The sequence below is a fragment of the Lepidothrix coronata genome, unplaced genomic scaffold (genome assembly GCF_001604755.1).
Source record: "Lepidothrix coronata isolate B3197 unplaced genomic scaffold, Lepidothrix_coronata-1.0 Scaffold212, whole genome shotgun sequence".
In the NCBI taxonomy this organism is placed as follows: domain Eukaryota; kingdom Metazoa; phylum Chordata; class Aves; order Passeriformes; family Pipridae; genus Lepidothrix; species Lepidothrix coronata.
Window position 1 is genome coordinate 30402 of NW_016690392.1, and position 11730 is coordinate 42131.

General features: G+C 45.5%; 1 protein-coding gene across 7 annotated transcripts in view; it reads left to right on the plus strand.

Annotated features, from left to right (window-relative positions):
• ARFGAP1 (ADP ribosylation factor GTPase activating protein 1) overlaps positions 1-2800 on the plus strand; it is a 21922-nt gene extending 19122 nt beyond the window's left edge. For all 7 annotated transcript variants that reach the window (XM_017833217.1, XM_017833219.1, XM_017833223.1 and 4 more), the window contains one exon: positions 1-2800. This exon is cut by the window's left edge and continues 1449 nt beyond it. The gene's annotated coding sequence lies outside the window, so the exon portion shown is untranslated.
• Positions 2801-11730: the final 8930 nt, after the last annotated feature.

The window sequence follows — 11730 nt, forward strand, 5'->3', positions numbered from 1 at the left end:
TTTCCTGGATCTTGTTAAAGAAACACTATTTTGGAAACTTCAGAAACTCCTTGTCAGCATTAAGGAATGGAACAGAAGATTCAGTTATGTCTCAGTTTTGACCCATCAAATTGCTTTGCATGACACAAACCGTAACTTCTGCAGAACTGTGACTTTAACAGCAGAGGTGTCATAGGCATCCCATTTTATTTTTGGGGATGGGTTGTAAATGTACACTCAGCACGAAAACAATCAGCTCGCTTGAAAACTTCATGTTTTATGTAGTCTGCTTTACTGCCAGCATGGAGTTCTTCCTGTGAACCCTGTAAATCTTAATAGTTACCTAAAAAACCTTTTCTTTTTAAAGTCAGTTAATTTGTTCAACAACCAACCAGTGTTGTCAAAACTTAAATAACGCGTCATTTCTTTCCTCTTCAGAGGGGTTTTTGAGCTTATAGTAATATCAAGAGTGTTAAAAGGAAGGAAAATCATGAATTCCTCAAAAGCAGCAGATTTTAAAGGTGGAAGTCTAAGTAGAAGTAGCTGTATTTATAACCTGGTTCTGTATTTCTATTAGTAGGATCTTTCAGATGGTGAACACAGTATTTTTTCTAGTCTCCTCTTGCCCTGTCCTTGCAAGAACTGGGATTTTTTTTTTTTCCCCTCTTGCTTCTCCTGAGCTCGTGGTCTCTGAAGCTCGTGGTCTCTGAGCCCCTGCAGCAGGACCTGGAGCTGCTCAGGACCTAAGTGCTCCTCCAGGCAGAGCCATTCCCGACACATCCTTGCTGACAGTGACCCTTTTGAAGTGCCAAAGGCACGAGAGATCTCGGTTTACAATTCTGCTCGTGGTACCATTGGCAGAAGTTTACAACCTGACTGTAAAATGAGGGTTCTTTTTCTTCTTTTCTCCAGTTCCAAGTATAACTTTGTCATAGCTTAGTTGCATGTCAAATATAACTTTTGGGTTTTTTATGCACACACCTCTGTTGCCTCCTTGTCACGTGTCTGCTGCCCAGTCCAAAGCTGATTCAGCTTCCTTTATACAAATTTATTACAGTTTCTCTTTCATAAATCTCCTGAAATAGCTCGTGGCAGGAGAGGCCATTCAATCAACAGCATTGTGGGGGGTGTGTGCACGTTCTCCTCAGCTCTGAGCTTTGCCCAGGAGAAAACTGGTTTATTTATGTATCACTTGCAGCTACGGTTGGCATGAGCCATTTGTTTGTTCTTCTGATTTTATTTTTGTAGCTCTTGAAACTTTTATGTTCCAAATTAAACAGCCAGGGCCCTGCTCAAGCAGGAGCTTTGGGTAATGATTCTTCTAGTTGAGGAGACGGAGGCAGAAGTTTTGCTATCTCTTTTTTTTGAAGTGCTGGAGAGAAGCAACAAAATGCTGCAACTCCCAGAAAGGTGTTACTGGAAGATTAAAAGAACCCATTATGACAGCAGAAAGTGTAACTGCAGACACAAACTATTATGCCAGCTGGTCTCAGTTTGAGAGGCAAATTGGTATTTTGCAATGACTTGTCAGAGTCTGAACATTTTGATCATGTCTTCCAGAGGAGAGGACAAAATGAGGGCATTTTCTTTTACAAAGCCTCTGTTTTATTGGATTTTACTTTTCCTTAGAGTAGGAGGCTGGGAATTTTCTGCAATTTGACGAAATGCATCCAAGCAAGTTGCATGTGCGGAGCGAGTGTTTCTGAATCGGATTTGGTTTTTTAACCTCTCCCCAGATCCTTCTTTTTTTTTTGGCCTGATGAGGAGCACTGTAGCAGAGGCACTGAGTGCAGGCTGCTGGAGCTGAGGCTGCCTGTCTAAGTGAAGATACAGCCATGAATCTGAGTGTGTGATTTGTAAAAGTGATCTTGTCACCGTGTTCAGTGGGTGACCAGTGGGCTCTGCTTCCCTTTCAGTCCCACTCCATGCTGTCACAATTTGAAGTCGTACAAGCAAATTGCCAGGAGATGGTGCAGTAGGTGAAAAGGCTGCTGCAACAATTGGACATTGCAGTGGTGGTTCAAATTTCCTGGTGTTTCAGACTTTTATTTCTTTGTATGGCTTCAACTTTGGAAAATACGGAGCAGCTGGATTCCTACAGGTAATCTGATAAAAGAAAAATTTCAAGACATTCAAGCTAAGTGCCACTTGAAAAAGAGTGAAAGTCTTGGAGAATGCTCCCAAACCTAATCCTAGGAGTTAGGGATTATTTTAAAGTGTTTCATTTGTGTCTTTAAACCTGTTAGTAATGATTACAATTCAAGAAGTGCTTGGCCAGCTCTCCCTCATGGTTGGGACCTCAAGGATAATGCTGCTGCTTTTATTTTCCAGGCCAGACTGTAACATTCCATGGGTTCATAATGTACTTGTCAGTGTAATGGTCTGTGCAATAATTTAACAATGTAGATAAAACCTTTGTTTAACCCAGGATACATTTAAAGATACAGTGGTCCTCTTGGAGAGTAGCAGCCTACACAAGTACTTCAGTTCTCACCTTACTTTGGGAATATTACATTTCAGTGACCCGATTAAAGGTGTGATTTAAACAGAAATCAAGAAACATTTTGATGTCCATTACTGGAGTTTGATTCTAATGGTTTAGTGGCCTCTAGTTGCAGAACCCCCTTTCATTCTCATGCCAGCAGAAACTTGGTCAGTAATGGAGTACTGTATCTTTAATTTTCCTGCTGTGTTTTTTGTGAAGTTCACAGGAATATCGATTTCAGTGAACACTATTCATTGTTCTGTAGAGTGGTTCTGGACTTGAACTGCAGTGTCATCTTTTAAAGAGCATTATAATAAAGCAAAGAGATATGGAGCAGAACGGTGTTCAGCCCTTCTTCAGCAGACTTAAGTTAATTTTAAACCCATGTGCTGGTGTCAGGCATATTCTTTCCTGCTAGTAATGGAAGCTGCCAATGTCAATGACAGAGCCAAAAACATCTTTATATTTCCTTGGAATTTCACAGTCTAACTTAAAATGCTAATTTTAGGTCTGTTTGAATTCGGAAGAGTTTTGAGACATCACTGGTTGCCTCCTTAATTTAAGGGGAGCTATAAAATAGAAAGTAAGGTGACTGCAAATAGATTTACGTATTCAGATTTTTATTAGCTTGTCTACAAAGGCACTTAACACAGCAGAAAAAGGTAACTTTTGAAGCAGTTTTCCTTTCCAAAAAGTGAGATTCCTCTGGCCAATCCTTCAGCTGGTGGTGATGGTTCACGTTCAAGATTCCAGTTTCCTTCATTAGCCAGACAACCATGTGAGTACTCCAGATGACTGATGACTGCACTGGGCTTTATTTAAATTTAAAATATCTTTTATTATGTTCTTGGTCAGCAGGACTGAATTGCACTTGCCTTGTGGGAGTAATTTTACTGATTTTTTACACCAAAAAAAGGTTGACATTGGAGTTGGGTAATGTCACTGTGTCCATTCTTGCCATATGGGCTGCTCTGTGAGTCGGATGCAAAGTTTTCACATGGGATTACTTGAAGTAAACAGGATATGCTGTTTCTGGAAAGAGGATTTCAACTCTCTCTTCTGACAACATACAGAGCCCAACAACTTATACAAAATACCATGAAAGCAGTAATGTGTATTCTGAATTTCAAACTGAGCCCAGTCAGTACAAACTGATAGAAAAAGTGGAGTCTAGACCAGAAAATACCAGTCACTGACATGAGGACAGTCAGATCACTACTGAATTATCATGTCCACTTGCTTCTGCTGGGTAAGTTTCTGTGCCCCTTCACAGCTGTGGTCTGTGCTCTGATCCCAGGAATGTGAGTAAGTTTTTAAGCTGGTTTGTCATTATTTGGTTGCACACTCCCATGGCACGGGGAGGCTCAGAAGATGGCTCCCTGGGTTTCCAGGGCTTCACACCTCACTGACTTGAAGGAATCAGATTGTGTGCCCTCTGAGGTGTGCAAGCAGGCAGTGGGGATGTTTCCAGTTTCCTTGTGCGCTCCACCTATTCCAGTATGTTCATCCACAGGCACTCCACCTTCTGCAACACGCTTTGGGTGGGCTCTCAGGAGCTGGTTGGCCACCACCACGTCCCCAAACTCCACAGGCTTAGCCCAGTACACAGGTTAGGCTCTGCACCTCTCCACTGCTTTGCCAAAGGTTTGCAGGATGTGGCCATGGGGTGGAAACTGCAAGTTCCACAGAAAAAGAGCAGTGGAGCTGAGTTGTGCTGTTGGGAAGCTGTAGAACCCAAAGCTCTGACGTACGTGCGGTGCGATCGCTCATTGTCTGTTCAGTCACTAATTTGCAAGGAGGCCAAGACATGCTGCCTGTCCTGGCTCCAGCCATTTGTGCTCTGTCAGCAGGAAGCTGCATCTCCTCAGCAACGCAGGAAAAGAAAGGTCAGCCTCCTCCTCTGAGCAAGGTGCTGACGTTTGCTTTAGGCGAGATTAAACCAGCCTGCCTTTTTATCCTCAAATGATGCATTGCCTCCAATCCCTGAATTTCACCAGTGCTGCCCCAATGGCAATGTTTAAACTGGCTAAAACCAGAAGAGATGAAAGAAACACTGAAAAGACTTCTAGGAGAAGCTTCCTTTACTTTCAATTGCAGAGAACAAATGGGAGAGACCGAGTCTGTGGCAGGACTGGCTGCTTAGACTGCCAAGAACAGTCGTGTTGTACCTCAGCAGGACCATGACCGCTGCTCAAGCAGGAAAATCCAGTGCTATCAGCTCTGCACAGTATGTAAACCGGTTCTTGTCTTTCCCTTTAAGCCCTGCCAAAACGTGCTCCCTCAGAGAGACTGCTCAGCGTTGCTGAGGCTGTTGAATTTTACAATAGATAAATCAGCTCCTGCCAGGAAATGCAGAAAGGCTGGAGTGTGTCTTTTAGGAAAAAAAAAAAAATCACCACTTCTGATTGAAGTGCTCCTGCTTAATATCAGCAGTTCTGCACTGGACTGCTCATCTTGCCTTCAGTGTAACTCTGTTTGACTACTTAGGGCAAAAACCCACTTGTATATACATCTTTTTTTCCTACTCTGCTGCCATGGATGGTTAATATATGTAAATTGATGTGCCAACCTATATAAAGGCTGTTGTGATCAAGGTCAAACTAGGAATTTTCTTCTTTACAGAACCTTTTCTGTGTGTTGTTTTTACATAGAAGCTTGATACAGTTCCAAGAGGGAATTGCTATTTTAATTCTGTTTTCTCAAATTACCTATTGACTCCAGCCATCAGCTGTCACTTTTGGAGTGCAGCTCAATGCAATGCACTGGACTTGAATTACAAATTTAGTCCACCTAGACAGGGCTTCACCATTCAAGTCAAGCTCCCCAGTGTCACTGCAGTACTGGCAAGAAGAGAGAATCTGAATCTGAGACTGCTGCAAGTCTCCTTTTGTCCACACCAAGGTGTGGTCACCTGGTCATAGAACTTGTGATGGAGTACGAAGCACATCAAAGAAGTGGAATAAATACTTCTTGTGTAATCTAGGCTGCTGGTGATACCCCAGCTAGTTAAAGTGAACTTCTGCAGAATGGAATTACTGGTTTCCATGTCTGTTAAATGCCCATCCTCTCTGTGATGGTGGTTGTGAAGGGCTTTTTATTGTCTGCTGAAGGCCACACGTGCCTTGGACTCTGCCAGTGTTGGAGACAGAGACTCACCTGCCTTTCTGACCCATCTCCTTCCAGAACCCACAAGGCATAGAAGATGAAATGGCTCAGCCGTGCTTGGCCAGTGGGACAGGAGCTGTGACACAGAGACTGACACGATCAGGTGAATTATGTCTGAGTATCAGTGCCAGAGGGAAGCACTCATGCGGTGAGGAGTGGCTGCAAAGCCCCAGCTCAGGACTGGTGAATCTTCCTTGGGCTGTTGTCCATTTTCTTGTGTAGTCTTAGCCCCAGCTGCGCTCTGTTGGATGTATTCCTTGGGCTGAAACTCCTCTGGATCAGTCCCAGTGCAAACCCTCTCTTGCACTGGTTGTGAAGGACTGGGGGACTCACCAGCTCACACAGAAGGTGCTGGTCTAGTGGAAGGTGTCCCTGCCTATGGTGGGGGGGTTGGAACTAGATGACCTTGAAGGCTCCTCCTGTCCCAAACTTTTTATGATTCTCTGAAGATTCTTTCAGAGCTTGTGGTAGGATGGATGCTGCTGGTGGAGAGCCTCACTTCTCCTTCCTTCCTCTAGAGGGGATTGTGTCCCTGTGCATGGGTCGTTGTTGGAGGAACTTCTTCCATGAGGTTCTAATAGCTGGATGCAGGGTTAGAAATGTGTTCCTGCTTGTGTATCTGCTCATCCACAGCCCCATCCTGTCCTCTGCTGGTGACTTTCATGCTGCATTAAGCAAAACGATGCAAATTCCTCTCTTCCAACCACACACGGATACTCCTTTGATTTTGCTTGCTGTTTTGGGATTTCAGCTCTCCCTTCTCTCTGGCCGAGTGCACCAGACTGGATGGTGGCAGTTTAAAGCTCAGGCTGTAAAAAATACCAGGTTCTAGGCTTTTTTGTCCCTGTTACCCTGTCCCTTTTCTGTTAAGCCAATGTAGCAGCCTTTCTTTATGATGAGGAAGCAGCAGACTCATGTACAGAGCTGGGACAGGGCTGTCTGTCCATCACCCCGATACAGGTTGGCACAGCTATATAGCCAACAGTTCTTTTTAATGGATTGTGATAGGATTACACTTCCCCTGCCAGGAGTGATTCCTTTGGCTGTGTTTAGTCCAGGCTAATTATAACATAATTAGCACATTCCCATTACAGCAGGAGACTTTCCCACCTTTGAAGCTTGAGCATTCCTTCTCTGGGAGAAATGTGGGTCTAGAATTGGCCACAGCACATACTATGCAGCACCTGGCAGGGCCCTGACTGAGCTCAGGGTGTCCAGACCATGCTGAGGGGCTGTGAGTGCTGCTCTGCAGTCTGCTCCTCCAGGAATCATGGAATCGTTTTGCTTGGAAAAGACCTCTGAGATCATCGAGCCCTGAGAGGCTTCTGTGGAGATGGAGCGGCAGAGATGCATCTCAAGAGATGTCCCAGAGCAGGGGCAGGGAGGTCTCCATGTCCCCATCCCAGTGGTCTGCAACACTTGAGTGACCCAAAAAAACATGTTGAAGAGTCTCACCCTTAGGGTGAATGGAGGGAACTAAACTCATGTGCCCTGCTTCAAAGTCTCACACCCACACACTTGGTTTGGGAGCTGAAAGTTAAGGACTGTTGACAGTTTTAAGTGTTCTAATGTTGAGGAATGGGGAAGTGGAGGTGACACAGATTCCGTGTCTTGTTGCATAAGAGCATTTCTTTTGTTGTCACTTGTTCTTTGTTGTTTTTTTTTCAATGAAAACTTTTCTTAGTTCATAATGAAGGTGAGTGCTTGGTGGTGTTTTTATTAAAGCTGCAGGTCCTGGAGCAATACAATCACAGGAGAATTTCATTTTTCAGTGTTTGGGTTTTTTGTTTCTTTGTTTGTATGTTTTTTTTTCCAAGCTAAAGTTCTGTTCTTTGTAGTTCTGGAGAACCATGACTGAGGTGTGTTTGCTTACAACTTTAAGGGAAACAAAGAGCCTCCTATTTGCTACTTTGTAGCCAACCAAATTATTTTGACTTGCTTTTGATTGCTTGGGGTTAGCAGTCTTTATTTTCTGTGGAAAGAAGCAATATATCGCTCGAACATCCAAATTTCTTTTCTGGAAAAAAATGAAGGACACTCGATGACAAGAGAGCTCCAGCTCAGATTTATAACCAGGTAATAAGAAATTGCTGAATAATCTGCTCATTTTCTGCCACCAGAAGGTATTAAATCTTCCCAATTTTCTTGGGCTATGAGAACACTGCTGACCAGTCCCCTGAGCAGCTTCCAACCCAGAAGTGGAGGGGTCTCTGTGGTGCAGCACATTTCCCTGGTGCACAGCAGTCTCCAGGCTGCCTTTTATGATTACAAAACCCTTCCCTGGGTGCTGGGGATGAGGAGTCTCCAGACAAGATGCCCCCAGTATTGCTGACGTGCTATTCCAAGTGGGGGTTTTATGGAGATGTTTGATGCAAAGGGGCTTCCAGCATTTGCTGTGGCACTGACACCAATGAGTTAAGCAGCAAATAGTCCCAGGGGTGGACTGTGAACTTTACTGCCAAATATAAACAACTTTTCTGAAAGCAGCAGGGAGAGCCTGGCTCCCAAACAATGCTGGGCTCTCTGATGGGCTCCAGCCCAGGTGAGCACACCTTGCTGGTGACAAGGACTTACCCCTGAGGGAAATGTTCTCTGGCAAGGACAGCTCGGTGTCAGCTGGCCAGGGATGGGCTGTCTCGCTCAGAGGAAACATGGGCCCTGCAAAATCAGGGGGTTTATTGTGTTGATGTTGGCTGTGAACTCCTTTTTTAAATTTTTTAGGGTTTTTTTGCTTAAGCTAAATGAAAGTCGGTGTGTGGGGTGAGAAGTGATGGCTGGCTGCCAGCTGCTGGTGTTGATGTGCCAGCTCAGAGCAGGAAAAATCTGAATCTCTCTGTTGCCAGACTCTGCTGCCCTGCACGGGAGATTTCTCCAGCTCTCTGCTTGAAATGCAGAGCCTGAACTGCCACAGGGAGGACAAAATTTAGGCAAAGGACTAAGGCAAACATTACAGTCAATGACAAGGACGGCTGTGAAAGCTCACAGTGTCCTCTGTGCTGTCTCCTGGCAAGCCTTACAAACAGGTTTTTAATCTTTTTACAACTTGTCAAAACAAACTCATCTAATTCCCTCCTGTCTTTTCCTCAACCCTGCTAGGGAAAAAAAGAAGGAAAAAAAAGAAATAAAAAATCAGTGGGAGCTAAACCTTCTACTTGCTGTAATAATGTTGGGAGTTGAAGACCAAGGTACATGGCTGTACCCAGAGGTGCCTCTATCTTTTCTGGAGACTTAATGAGTCCAACTACTTCCTAATCTATTGAAACAGGAAAATTCAGACACTCCCTCTGGAGGGGAGAGCTAGATGAAGGGACTCTGCAGTGCTGCTTGCAATTCATTGTGGCTTAGACTCCAAAGCCATGCTGTGAATGGCTCTTTTCATCTGTAGATGGAGCTGATAACTAATCCCTTCATGTGTGGGGAGTGAGGGACGTATATCTAGGGATTGTTTTTCCCAGCCCTGAAATGCTGTCACCCCTAGGATGGAATTAACAGCAATTTACAGGGTGTATTCCCTACATTCCCTTCAGTGACACAAATTGCTTGGGATGAAAGGTGTCAAATCTGCAAAGGGCACTGCTGAGGTTGAATAAGAGCTCGGTGCTGTGAGCACGGGGCACAGGGCTTCGGTTTAGCATGGCTTTGCTCCTAAATTGAAGACATGCTCTTCCCTCTAAATGTCAGTGCAAAAACCCCTGAGGTTGTGACATTTGGAGTGTTGTGCTGATGGAGAGCAGAAGTTCCTCCAGGCCTGGATCCTTGCTCTGATGTGGACCAGTAACAGAAATCAGGGAAAGAGGAGGAGAAATGGCCAGTAACCTTTCCACTAACATATTCTTGCAGCTTCCACCAGTGAAGACAGAAGTAACCATCTGGATTTCCCTGTTCAATACCAATACCATGTCCTGCATGAATTTACCTAGTGTCCTTTTTTAAAATCAATTAGGTTTTGAGGCTTTGTATCAAGTGATGGCAACTTGCACAATTTAATTTTATGCTGCTGAAGGGGAAAAACCATCCTCCAGTTTGTCTCAAGCCTACTAGTTTATGTTATGAGCTTGGCCCCAGTCCTTGTTGGGAAAACAGCTACTCCACAGTCATCTTCTCTTTAACAGCTGTAGGTTTACAGTGGTCCTCTGTCCTCTCAGGAGAAGTTTCAGTCCATCTATCTGCCTGTCATGCCCACAGGCAGCTTTCTGAGCACAGCTCCACCATCCTCAGCAGCTCTGGATATCGCTGGCTGCTGTGCCCTCTCTCTGCTCTCTTGACTGAAGTGCTTCCCAGGCTTGAGAGTGGGAGATAATATATTTTTAGTAGCTTCTCTTCCTTGTTTTTGCAGCTTAAGTAGAAATATTAATGTCTAATTTAAAGGGCACATTTTACAAGGTTATTTATGGGAGCAATAAGCTTTTTTCCTCCTGTGTCTTTCAGGAAAGAAGCTGGCAAGAGCTGAAATCCTTTACCTTTTTACTGTAAAAGTAAAACACTCTCGGGCTTGGTGCTGAGTGTCTCTTTTTTTCTTTTCTTTTTCTCTTTTTCTTTTTTTTTTTTAAGGAAAATATTTATTATGCAATGATTAAGAGAGCAGCAATTTTTCCCTAGCTGAAGCGATACAGGGAGTGATGAGATGGGCAGGTCTGGGGATCTTGGGGATCTCCCCCAACGGCATTTATGTTGGGAATGAAGGACGCTGCTCCCGTGCCTGCCCCGGGAGCACCTCAGGACTGGCACAGACACACCAGCACTGGCACTGCCGCTGCCGGAGGAGACTCGAGGAGCTGTCCTGAGCCTGCCCCAGGGCTGCCGGCTGAGCCTGCCGTGTGCACAAGGGGAGCCTGTTCCCCTGCGTTTATGGCCTGGCATGAACAGCAGGACATGGGAGAGAGTGTGCTCTGGGAGAGCCTGGATAGAGGGAGCCTTGTTGGCGCAGCCCATCACTGCTGCTCCCTGCATGGCCGGGCTGCAGCGGGTGTTTGACTTGGACAGGATTGCTGGGAGCGAGGTTTGTCCAGCCCCTGAGCTGCACCTTTGCTGCTCCTCCAACAGCAGAGAACCAGCAGTGATGCTGGATTCAGGAAAACCACTGTGCCTCCAGTTACTGCCGTGCCTTTGCCCTGTGTCTCCTGTTCCTTCTGGCCCTGGCTGTTCCGTGCTGTGCTCCTCGAATCCCTAACCCGGGCTTGTTGGATTTAGCAGTATTATGGAACATAAGCCTGGAAGGGTCTGCTTGTGCTGATGAAGGTACTGGCTAACTCACTGCTGGCTGATGAATTGCTGCTAAAGATGAACTAATTAAAGACAGCATTTAGTTTACTAATGCTTTATCAGACTTCAAACTGAAGTAGAAACTCCTCAGCTGATAAAATTTCCTTCCCTTCCCTTGCTCCTGTCTTCTCCACACACTCTTTTGGTAGGTTTCTTTAGTGTTTCTGAGGTTTGATCTTCTATGCCAGCCAATATTTTTCACTCCTGCTTTAACTAATGGAAATCTCATTTCAGATGAATCTGGTGGTAATGATGGATGTAATCAACCATCTCCACATCCCACTTCCTCTGCCCATTTCTTTGCTGCCCACTGTCACTTTTAGGTCAGCTCTGGCCTGAAGAAAGTACCTCAAGTAATGGAAATGCCTGGTAGCAGCTGAGCAGTGCTGGAGGCAGGTTTTAAAGGTGGTATCCAGTGTCAGCTTGGCACCTGCAGAGCCCCAGACTCATCACTGCCAGCTCTTGCTCATTACAGCCTGTGCTTCTCCATCCAGCAGCCATCCATGTGATGGCTGCTGCACTGAGGAATGGCTCAAGCTGCTCTGAACTCCCTTTTTAGAAAGTGTTAGCCGTGCTGTTGGATGCAACCCACCCTGGGGAGAGGCAGAAAGTCCTCAGGGAGGAGGATGAGAACAAGGCACGTGGCCTGTGCTGGGGAATGGCACACCTTGAACCCTTGTAGGGCAGTTACAGCCTAAGGAAGGAAGTGCTTTGTCCGTCTGATGGCTGATCAAACCACTCATCCTCCAGCCCGTGTGTGCCCGGAGCCTGCCGGAGTCACCTCCCCGGAGCGAGCAGAGCGGACGCTGTCCCAGCCTGCTGGGAGCATCCCTGCCACC